The following is an 11,399-nucleotide window of genomic DNA, read 5'->3' as shown; positions in this document are numbered from 1 at the left end:
CAAGTGGCCGAGGCAAGATGGGTCAAAGTCAGAGTCGTGGTCATGGTCCTGGAGGTGGCAAGAAGGATGACAAGGACAAGAAAAAGAAATATGACCCTCCTGTACCAACTAGAGTGGGGAAAAAGAAGAAAACAAAGGGACCAGATGCTGCCAGCAAAGTGCCAGTGGTGACACCTCACACTCAGTGCTGGTTAAAATTACTGAAGTTAGAGAGAATTAAAGTCTATCTTCTCATGGAAGAAGAAATCATTATAAATCAGGAACAAATGAAACCATTAGAAGAAAAGCAAGAGGAGGAAAGATCAAAGGTGGATGATCTGAGGGGGACCCTGATGTCAGTAGGAACCTTGGAAGAGATCATTGATGACAATCATGCCATTGTGTCTACATCTGTGGGCTCAGAACACAACGTCAGCATTCTTTCATTTGTAGACAAGGATCTGCGGGAACCTGGCTGTTTGGTCCTGCTCAGCCACAAGGTTCATGCGGTGATAGGGGTGCTGATGGATGACACGGATCCCCTGGTCACAGTGATGAAGGTGGAAAAGACCCCCCAGGAGACCTATGCAGATATTGGGGGGGTTGGACAACCAAATTCAGGAAATTAAGGAATCTGTGGAGCTTCCTCTCACCCATCTGAATATTATGAAGAGATGGGTATAAAGCCTAAGGGGGTCATCCTCTATGGTCCACCTGGCACAGGTAAAACCTTGTTAGCCAAAGCAGTAGCAAACCAAACCTCAGCCACTTTCTTGAGAGTGGTTGGCTCTGAACTTATTCAGAAGACTTAGGTGATGGTCCCAAACTCATACGAGAATTGTTTTGAGTTGCTGAAGAACATGCACCGTCCATCGTGTTTATTGATGAAATTGATGCCATTGAGACAAAAAGATATGACTCCAATTCTGGTGCTGAGAGAGAAATTCAGTGAATAATGTTGGAACTGCTGAACCAGTTGGATGGATTTGATTCTAGGGGAGATGTAAAAGTTATCACAGCCACAAACCGAATAGAAACTTTGGATCCAGCATTTATCAGACCAGGCTGCATTGATAGGAATATTGAGTTTCCCCTGCCTGACAAAAAGACCAAGAAGTGCATCTTTCAGATTCACACAAGCAGGATGACGCTGGCTGATGATGTAACGCTGGACGACTTGATCATGGCTAAAAATGACCTCTCTGGTGCTGACATCAAGGTAATCTGCACAGAAGCTGGTCTGATGGCCTTAAGAGAATGCAGAATGAAAGTAACAAATGAAGACTTCAAAAAATCTAAAGAAAATGTTCTTTATAAGAAACAGGAAGGCACCCCGAGGGGCTGGTATCTAGTGAACCACAGCTGCCATCAGGAAAATGGTTGGGAGATTTCTCAGTCCCTGAAAGGGATGACGTTGTGGTAATTGCCCAGAGGAATCCCTGTTCCCATTGATTTTTATTAGCAAAACATCCTGTGTCTTTTGGAGTACGATGTGTAAGTGCCCACTGGGTGGCCTGTGTGTTGGTCTTTCACAAAAATAAAAGAGAAAGAAATGCTATTTTACCTTCTCTGTGGTAATTCTTTGACTATCTGATGACAGCAATTGATATCCACAGCTTTCCTATCATATCTTCTCCAGGTTAAAGTTCTATCTACTGTTAACTTTAAGATTTTTGAGGGAGAAAGAGAAAATGGCACCACTGTTGCACCTGTAGACACTTCTATCATTGCACTTGTCTCACTTGTCACAATTCATCTGCCTCACCTATGAGTTCCACTGTGAGCATTTCAAAGTATTTTGTCCAATTAACTTTTGAACCTCCAGCAACTTGGCCTGATGCCAGGAACATAGTAGGTGCATAAAGTGGTGAAAGCGTTAGTTAAAATAACATTTATTTGGAATCCTAAGGCATTTTGTTTTAAAATTCTAGACAACTCTTTCTTGTTGCTGATGATTTCATCACAAAAGAGAAGTACTAACTTAGAGAATCTCCTACTGCACAGAAACACTGTGCATTGTGTTAAATGTCTTCTTCCTCGGTGCCACTTTCTGGCAGATGCCTTCTGAGCTGATGTGCCTGGGAATCAATCACACATTCTCCAAGGCACGCTGGAAGGGAAGTTAGCAAGAGTGCAGAGGGACAGGGCTAATTTTCTTGATCTTGGCTCACTGCAACCTCTGCTGCCTGGGTTCAAGCGATTCTCATGCCTCAACTTCCCGAGTAGCTGGGGCCACAGGCATGTGCCACCACACCCAGATAATTTTTGTATTTTTAGTAGAGACGGGGTTTTACCATGTTAGACAAGCTGGTCTCGAACTCCCAGCCTCGAGGTGATCTGTTCGCCTAGGCCTCCCAAAGTGCTGGGATTACAGGTATGAGCCACCGCGCCTGCCCCAGGGCTAATTTTATTAAAGTTGCTTTATCATTTGGGGGGAATGAAAGAAGGAAATGGTGTACCACTGTTGGCTTGTCCCCCTGAGGCGCTGAATGACAGCCACTGATTTTAAATCATAATTAGCATTTCAAAAACAAAGATAAAGACACAGTTGTGCTTTCTCACAGTGACCCAGGGGTTCCAGGTAGCAATGGACAGGGTTAGTCCATGAGATGTTCACCTCTGGAATCTGATGACCCAGGTAATAGATTATAGCAATTCACCGTTTGTTTGGAAAAATAAAGTAGCTTAAGGTTTGACAGTTAGGCTAAAGGATCAGAGGGCACTGTTCAAACTGAAACTAAAATGCATTACAAGAAAATTTTCATCCACATAAATATGGGACAGCTGGGAAAAAACAATCCAATCCAAACTGAGTTGGCCATTTTCTGTTCTGTAGACACAGTTAAGGGGCCTAAGAAGAAATGAACACAAATGCCTTCAATGATGGGATTCAAAGAGTGTTCCTGCTCTCAAGCCTGCTTATTACAGCTTTACGTTGTTCCTTATCTGACCCAGATTTTGAATCACTACTCTAAACTTAATTTAAGGAGTGGTTCAGTGTAATGAGTTTCCAAGTCTGTACAGAAAACAAATTTGGATTTTTCCAACTGATTAGTTTCTCTACTGATTAACTAAGCAAGGTCAACTTTTGGTCACTGATGCTGCTGATAGACACAGCTGATATTTTCCAGTTTCAGAGTAGGGAGAACTCACTAGAAGCTCTTGTTTTCACTGCTGAAGGACAAATTATGGCATTCCAGAAGCAAAGAAAACGCTGGAATGCTCACGTCTACCTGGGTGTTTATTAGCTTCTGTCACTCAGGTCGTTCAGGGACATAGCAAAGGAGAAGCTCCCCTCCTCTATTCTCCATTCTTAGCTTCTACTATAGAGTCTTTTCATGAGAACTGCCTGAGATGACCAATGGTTGTCACCTCATAGTTTCACTGTAAACATAGTGTGAAGTAGAAGATATGGGCTTTGGAGACACAGAAGGAACTGGATTGAAATCCCCAATTCAATTACTTTGAAAGCTATGTGACCTTGAATTAGTCTGTGCCTTGGTTTGCTTATCTATAAAATGAGAATAATCACAGGTACCTTATGTTATTAGGATCGAAAGAGGAAACATGCAAAAATGCCTAGTTTAGTGTTTGGAACAGAGGAAGCAACTAGTAAATGTTAACTGGCCATCATTTTTGAAGTCCTAGGTCAGATGTGATGGTCGATTAAGAAAGCAAGCTTAGCATCTCTTGCATACTACTTCGATGTCTCAATTCTTCTCTCTAAATGCCCAAATCATTTCTGCCCCTGGGTCCAGTAGTTGGACAACTATGACTATGGATTCAAGCTCTACTCAAATCTTCCATCTTCCACGAAACCTTTCCACGAAGCCTTAGCAGATCACCAGACCCAGAGATTGTTCCCTCTTCTGAATTCCTTTCACTGTTATTCTTTTAATGCCTCCCTAAGTATGGGAAACATACTACTGGTGGTACCATGATGACTTTGGGTGAAAGAAAAGTGATTTGAGATTTTACAGATGCATAGTAGTTCTCAGCCCCTTTAGCAGACAAACATAGCTGAAACTTTAACATTATTTTATTTTTATTAGAGTGGTGTAAAAGTAATTGTGAGTTTTGCCATTAAAAGCAATGGCAAAAACCGCAATTACTTTTGCACGAACCTAATAGTATATTTGCTTTTATATTTTCTAATTCATGGCAAATAAGGCTGTTTCCATTTATGGTAGTTATCTAAAGTTTCCTTTGATTATGAGGCTATTTAAGGAAAAAAATAAATTATTTCACTTACATAAAAACACTGAGTAAATAATTCCAGTGGCATATGAAAGTAACAAGAGAAAAATGGCATCAGATTATCATGCATGAGACTGAAATTTAACAGATATCAGTCTGTTCCACTTACGCAGAAGTACACTCAAGTGGACTTCTGTCTTTTGAGGTTTTAAATTGATTTCTACTCTGAGTTCTGTCTTCCCCTCAAATGGATTATTAACTTCTTAGAAAAGAATGTCTAGTACTTTCTCTTTTCTATCCTGTGTAATAATTCTATGGATTCATTTACACAATAACTACTCATTACTTAATTGAAGAAAAAAGTAAATTATTTCTTGACCCAGCTTTGTAAATTGGTAGACACCCACAAAGATATAGTCCAAGGAAAAACAGTTATGCTGTGAACAATTAAGAATTATAAGGAAAAGGAAAACCATGACTCACTTACTACTACTTTTCTTCCTTAGGAGTGTCTCTTAGTCCTTGCTGAAAATAGAATATTAGTACGAGCCACGAAATCATAGTAGAAGGCTAGGACACATTCCTACTGGATATTAGATTAAAAATAAGTTCATCTTTAAGACTCTAGCAACAGGGACTGTCTACTCTGTCAATCAGTGATGACTGGCAGCTGGAGAGAGAATTTTGATATGGTGGCCCCTGTCAGACCCTATTAGTCATAGGAATTTTTCTCTACTTTGATTCTTGAGAGTAGCTCTGGTGCCAAAGAACATGAAAGAAATTATTCCTTAAACGTATATCGCACATGCGCTCTCACACCTCGGAAATGGTTCTCATACCCTTTCCAGCAAGCACTTTTATTTAGTTAAAATTAAGTCTTGGTCTGCTAGGGAGAATTACCGTTCATCAGTTATTCAAAGAGAGTGCCTTATCTTAAATGATCATACTGCACTGGCAATATAGAAACTACCCAGTCACCACTAATGCAGCCAGTTACATCCATCTCTGTAAGATTCTCAGAGTACTCCACTCTAAAGTTAGAAGTGCCTGCCTCTTTCCCCTTCAATTTCTTTTTAAAAGTGATTCAGTTAGATCACTGAGATTAATTCTTTAATCAAACCTGGCCTGTAAGATGGCCCTCACTTTATGAACAGACAACTGATCAACCTTTTCGTTTTCCAACATTCAGATGTGCTGAAAAGAGCAGTCATTCTTGTGGTGTGGTATGTGCTTTTAGCGTTAGCATTATGATTTTTTTTTTCTTTCTCAAGGTGGTTAACCTCCATGTCATGTGCTGAGTAGTCTAACAGAAATATGCTTTTTTCTCTTATGATCTAGCTGCTGCTTTGAACTGATCATTTGGTGTAGCATGGCAGGAACAAAATTAGAGTAGCATTTATGGATTGCAGCAACTTATGTTTAGCCTGGAAGAATAAAATCATGCTTTAAAGAGTGAAATTTAATCATATATAAGAAATAGATCTAAAACCAGGTATTATATGACATTGGGTTTTCTAAATTGTTTATTGTTTGCTTCTTGATGGTTCTGGAAGAAATTACAACAAAAACCTGAGTGTTTTAAGTATAATAGGACAGTGTTGCAACAATGAAGTTAATTCCCAGAGAATATTAATCAGAAATCTTTTATTTGCTAAGGACAGAAGCCAGCTCAAACTAGCCTATATCAAGATAATTTTGGGGGGAATTCATATGACCTGGGAAGTTTAGGGCTCTGGCTTAGGATAACTGGAGACAAGCACTGGGATTTGTCTTTTTCCTTTCCTTAAATCAGCCTCATTCTTTCCCACTGTAAGAAGTCCTTCACAAGTCAGGGAATCTATTTCACAAGAGAGAAAGTGCCCATTCTCCAGGAAGATCCTAGGAAAGAATTCTGACTGTTCCTGCATGAGGCATGTGCCTGTTTCTTAGGCAATCACTGTGATCATGGAGACAGGGTCACATAGGTAGATGCATTTCACATTTGGAACACAAGTTAAAATTATGGGTGGGGATTAGGTAGGGGATAGCAGTAACCAGAGAAAAAAAGGGGTGGCGCAAATAAGGTCTTGAAAAGTTAGGTTGCAACCATAATTTGTATCTACTACAATGAACTGAGAAAGGAAGATGAGAATCAAGAGTGGCTAGAATGGTGATAAAGTTAAACAAATGATAGGAGGAAAAACAATCTCTTGAGACTGTCTATTAAAATTGAAAGTTAGGGTAAAGGCTATATTGCTATAAACAGAAACCCTCAGTACAGACTAATGGATAAACATTTATTTAACTCTCACCTTACAGTTTATAATTGGGCAGGAGGTACAGATTGATTAAATTACTTTGTTCCATGAGATTATTTAAGGACCCAGGTTACTTCTTTGTGTTGCTCTGTTATACCCTACATATAGCTTCACAAGATTAAATCTGGCTTACACCTTCACCTTCCCACTCCAGCCCACAAGAAGGGGTTCCCTTATAAAAAAAATATGATCTCAAGTTACAAACTTGGCTTCCGCCAGCATCTCATTGGTCAAACACAGTGTAATGGCCACACCTACCTACAAGCAAGGCTGGGAGAAGTAATCTTCAGATAAGTAATCTTGCACCCAGGTAAAGCTCAGGGGATTCTGCTATTATAGATTCTGGGAAACAATTAGCATTCCACCACACTCAAAATGTGGAAGATCTCTTAAAGCCATGTAGCTTCACTGATAGTGAAAGGAGTGTAATCAATGTTTATGATGCTGATTAAAATACATGTAACCAGGTGACTATAGACCCAAGCAACATGTAGAATTGGGTTTACAAAGCCCTATAACTTGGTGAACATCCTTGGTAGAAAAAGCACTCTTTGCTTTGCCACTGAGGTTACATTTGCTTTGCTTTTTTTCCTCCTTGTGTCTGTTAAAACAAAAGGTAGGTAGATTGCGTCTACAGTGTGATGATATTTTTCCTAATTTAAGTCTGAATAATACGGGTGAAGGGTAGAGTGAGACTTCTTCAGCTTGGAAGAAATAACATGCATTGTGGCATTTGTAATGAATCCATTTGTACCATCATCATTGTTTGTCTCCCTTGTGTAATTTTTCCTAGGCATTCTCTGGCAGTTTCCCATAGAAAATGCTGCCCCTTATAACATCTCTCCTGTCTTGGGCTAAACCAGCTTTCTCTTCCCAGGTCTCCAGGCAACAGAATCTTAAAAATGAAATATTCATTTTCTGAAACCTAATTTAATTTCAGCGATGACTGGGTTGCAGAGCTTATCAGATCACAGAATCTGAAAAATTCTCTAAATTAACAATTCTCTCCTAGTGATGGAGGTTTTTTAATTTTTTTTCTGCATCTCGTTAAAATGTACACACTCAGTTTTAACCTTGGTTTGTCTGACAGTGATTTACTCATTTGTGATCTAGGGGTAATGAGAAACATTGCAGGCAATCATCTTGCTGTCAATAAATGAAATACATAGTTATTTTTCTAAAGCACGGATTAGTGTTTTTCCCAAATGTAGCTTCTACCCTGAGTGAGAAATAAACTCTTCTTTAGTTTTATTTTTGGAGCAAATTCTAAAGTATGGTAGTAAGGAATTCATCTTTCATAACTTCTGGGGCTGATGAGTCATTACTGACATGTAACATCCAATTAAAGCAGTGACAAATGTAATTGCGTGTCATGTACCGTGGGGGTGATAAATTGTACCACATTCTAAAGACATGTTTTGGTAAATGCTGTTTTGCTGAAAGACTGCAATTATAGCCTGCTTTGAATGAGGTGCCTTTGTTTTAAACACAGGGTAATGGAGTTCTAAATAGAGAGTTCAGGTTAACAAAAGACATTTCAGAGCAGAGTTTAACCAAGCTAACTAGCAATTGAGGTTTTGCTATCACTATCATTTCGACCTGCAGCCAGAATTTATCTTAATTTTTCAAAATATGGCTGTTCCTACAAAGTTTGGTCCAGATGACTTAATTTCTGTCTTAATGACATGGGCTATTTTGGCGAATATTAACTGCTTGACACTGTGGGCTCTCAAAACAAAAATTCAGAAAGCATTTAATGAAGTTGGCTTATATTCAGACAAATTGGAAGAGTTTACATTCGTTAAAATTTACCTTTATCTAAAATATTTAAAAGAGGGTGGACAAATTTGGTTAAATTTTGAATTTATCAGATAATTTTTCATCTGTCTACATAAACTTCCCTTTGCTAGCATATGTATTTGATGACTGTTACACTGTGGTATGTATGTGTGTAGTGTAAAACTTAGTAATTCCTGATCTTAATAAGGAGATTAATATAAGTGGTAATAAGTATAGTCCGTTTTTTAGGTAAGAGAAGAATTAAGGACTTAGTTTTACATGATGATTGCTTTGTCCATTAAACTAAGTTGGCCCAATTTGATAAATAGCTAAGTCATTCTCAGCAAATTCTACTAGTGTAATAACTTTCTTTGTTGTTTTACTGAGAATTGCATTGGATAAATAGAATATTACACTTATAATAGTAATGACAATAATAGACTACATTAATTGAGAACCACTAATAGGCTAAAAGTAATAATTCTAGTGTTTTTTTGCATTGTATGAATAAGTATTCAGTATCTGGATTCAAATTTATTTCTCTATGCAGATACATGGTCTCTGTGTCTAAGGAGATTGCTATATAATAGAGGAGAAATAGAATGCAATATAAGAATAATCAGTGTTTTTCCTACAAAAAATATTCATAACATTATTTCAATATGAGATAGATTAATTACAGCACGTAATTTACATTTATCAGTCAGATATTTATTTTAACAATATGGACAGTATTTACATTTTGAATTAACATGGATGAGTAGAGCAATCCTCCTGCTAAGAAAAACTAGCAATGCTGAATAAAACTTAAAAAGATATCTTTTTGAAGGCATTGGGAGGAAGACTTGAGGGTCAAGATGCTGAAGAGAATGAAAGTGCAGAGAAGTTCAATAGTCTCAGCCACTTTTTCATTCAAAGTAATCTCCAATTAAAAAGCAGTTCAAGGCAAAAGGGAGAAAAAAACATGTAGAAAGTAGCAGAAGGAGGATGAGAATCTAAGAAGAAACTTTTGATAATTAAGATAAAATGAATGCATGAATAAATTATAGCTTATTAAAACCGACTTAGGAAGAGAGAGAAAATCTGAATGGTCTTATATCTAGTAAAAAAAAAAAAGAATCCTCAATGAAAACCTTCTCACAAAGAAACCCTGGCCTCAAATGGACTTACTATTGAATTGGTCCAAACAGTTAGGGAATATACACCAGTCTTATGCAAATAGAGAGAAAATTTATTGATTCATTTAAGAAAGTCACTATGATCTTGAAAGCAAAATCTGGCAAAGCAGTACAATGAAGGAAACTGATAGACCAATATCTCAAAAACACAGACATAAAAATTTTAATCCAAAATTCTGGCAAAAAAATTTCAAAAGATGTGTAAAAGGAATAAAAAACTAAGTTGGGTTTATGCTAAGAATCTAAGTGTTGTGTGTATATATATATATATTTATATATTTATATATCTATAAAACACTATAGTTATATACATATATAACTATAATACAAATATATGTATTATATACATATATAACTGTATTATATATAACTATAATATATATAACTATAACAATTATACACAACTCTATATGTATTTTATACATATATAACTATATTGTATGTAACTATATTACATATATAGTTATATATGCATTATATACATTATTGTAGCTATAATACTTATATAGTTATATATGTATATAACTATATATAACTATAACAATATAGTTATCTATAACAATATAGTTATCTAGGTAACTATTACCATATTGTAACTATTACCATATAGTAAGTATCTAGATAACTATTACCATAATAATAGTTATATTGTTGTATATATTACTACATAATAACATAATTATTATTGTTTAGACATAATAATATAATAGGTATAAATAATAATAGTTTTAAGAGATCTTCTTGGTATTGATTTCTATTTTTGTTGCACCATGATCAGAAAGTGTGCTTGAGTATGATTTGACTTTTCTGAATTTATTGAGACTTGCTTTATGACTGAGCATGTGGTTGATCTTAGAATATGTTCCACACACCGAGGAGAAGAATGTATATTCTATGGTGGCTGGGTGGAATATTCCACAGATGTCTATTAGGTTCAATTTGTCAAGTATTGAGTTTAAGTCCAGAATTTCTTTATTAGTTTTCCCCCTCAGTGGTCTGTCTAACACTGTCAGTGAGGTGTTGAAGTCTCTCACTGTCATTGTGTGGCTAAGTCTTTTTGTAGGTTAAGAACTTATTTTATGAATCTGGATGCTCCAATGTTGGGTGCATATATATTCAGAATAGTCAAGTCTGATTGAATTGTACCCTTTATCATTAGGCAGTGTCCTTCTTTAAAGTCTGTTTATCTGATCTAAGAATAACAACTCCCACTCTTTTTTGTTTTTTGTTTGCATGGTAGATCTTTATTCACACCTTTACCTTGAGCCCATGTGGGTTTTGTTATATGAGATGATTCTCTGGAAGACAGTAGAGGATTGGCTTGTCTTTTATCCAGCTTGCCACTCTGTGTCTTTTAAGTGGGGCATTTAGCTCATTTACACTCAGGGTTAGTATTGATACGTAAGATTTTGATCCTGTCATTGTATTGTTAGCTGATTGTTATGTAGACTTGATTGTGTGGTCACTTTATAGTGTCTGTGGGCTATGTGCTTAAGTGTGTTTTTGTGGTAGCAGGTGTCATTCTTTCAATTCCATGTCTTCTAAGGGTGGTCCAGTGGTAACGAATTTCCTCAGTGTTTGCTTGTCTGAGAAGGATTTTATTTCTCCTTTGTTTATGCAGCTTCATTTGGTGGGATATTAAATTCCCCGGTGAAATTTATTTTCTTTAAGGATACTGAAATTAGCCCTCTAATCTCTTCTGGCTTGTAAGGTTCTGATGAGAAGTCCACTGCTAGCCTAAAAGGATTTTCTTTTTATGTAACCTTACCCTTCTCTTTAGCTGCCTTTAAAAGTTTTTCTTTTGTGTTGACCTTGATGAATCTGATGACCATGTGCCTTGGAGATGGTTATATTGTATGGTATCTAGCCAAGGTTCTCTGTATTTCTTGAATGTTTCTGTTAATCTCTTTAGTGAGATTAGGGAAATCTTTGTGGACAATGTCTTCAAATATATTTTCCAAGGTGCTTT

General features: G+C 36.8%; 1 pseudogene; it reads left to right on the top strand.

Moving 5' to 3' along the window:
* LOC117088596 lies at positions 1–1,402 on the top strand (annotated as a pseudogene).
* Positions 1,403–11,399: the final 9,997 nt, after the last annotated feature.

The sequence above is a fragment of the Trachypithecus francoisi genome, unplaced genomic scaffold (genome assembly GCF_009764315.1).
Source record: "Trachypithecus francoisi isolate TF-2019V2 unplaced genomic scaffold, Tfra_2.0 Lachesis_group10, whole genome shotgun sequence".
NCBI classification, from domain to species: Eukaryota; Metazoa; Chordata; class Mammalia; order Primates; family Cercopithecidae; genus Trachypithecus; species Trachypithecus francoisi.
This window is presented reverse-complemented; position numbering and strand designations above follow the sequence as displayed.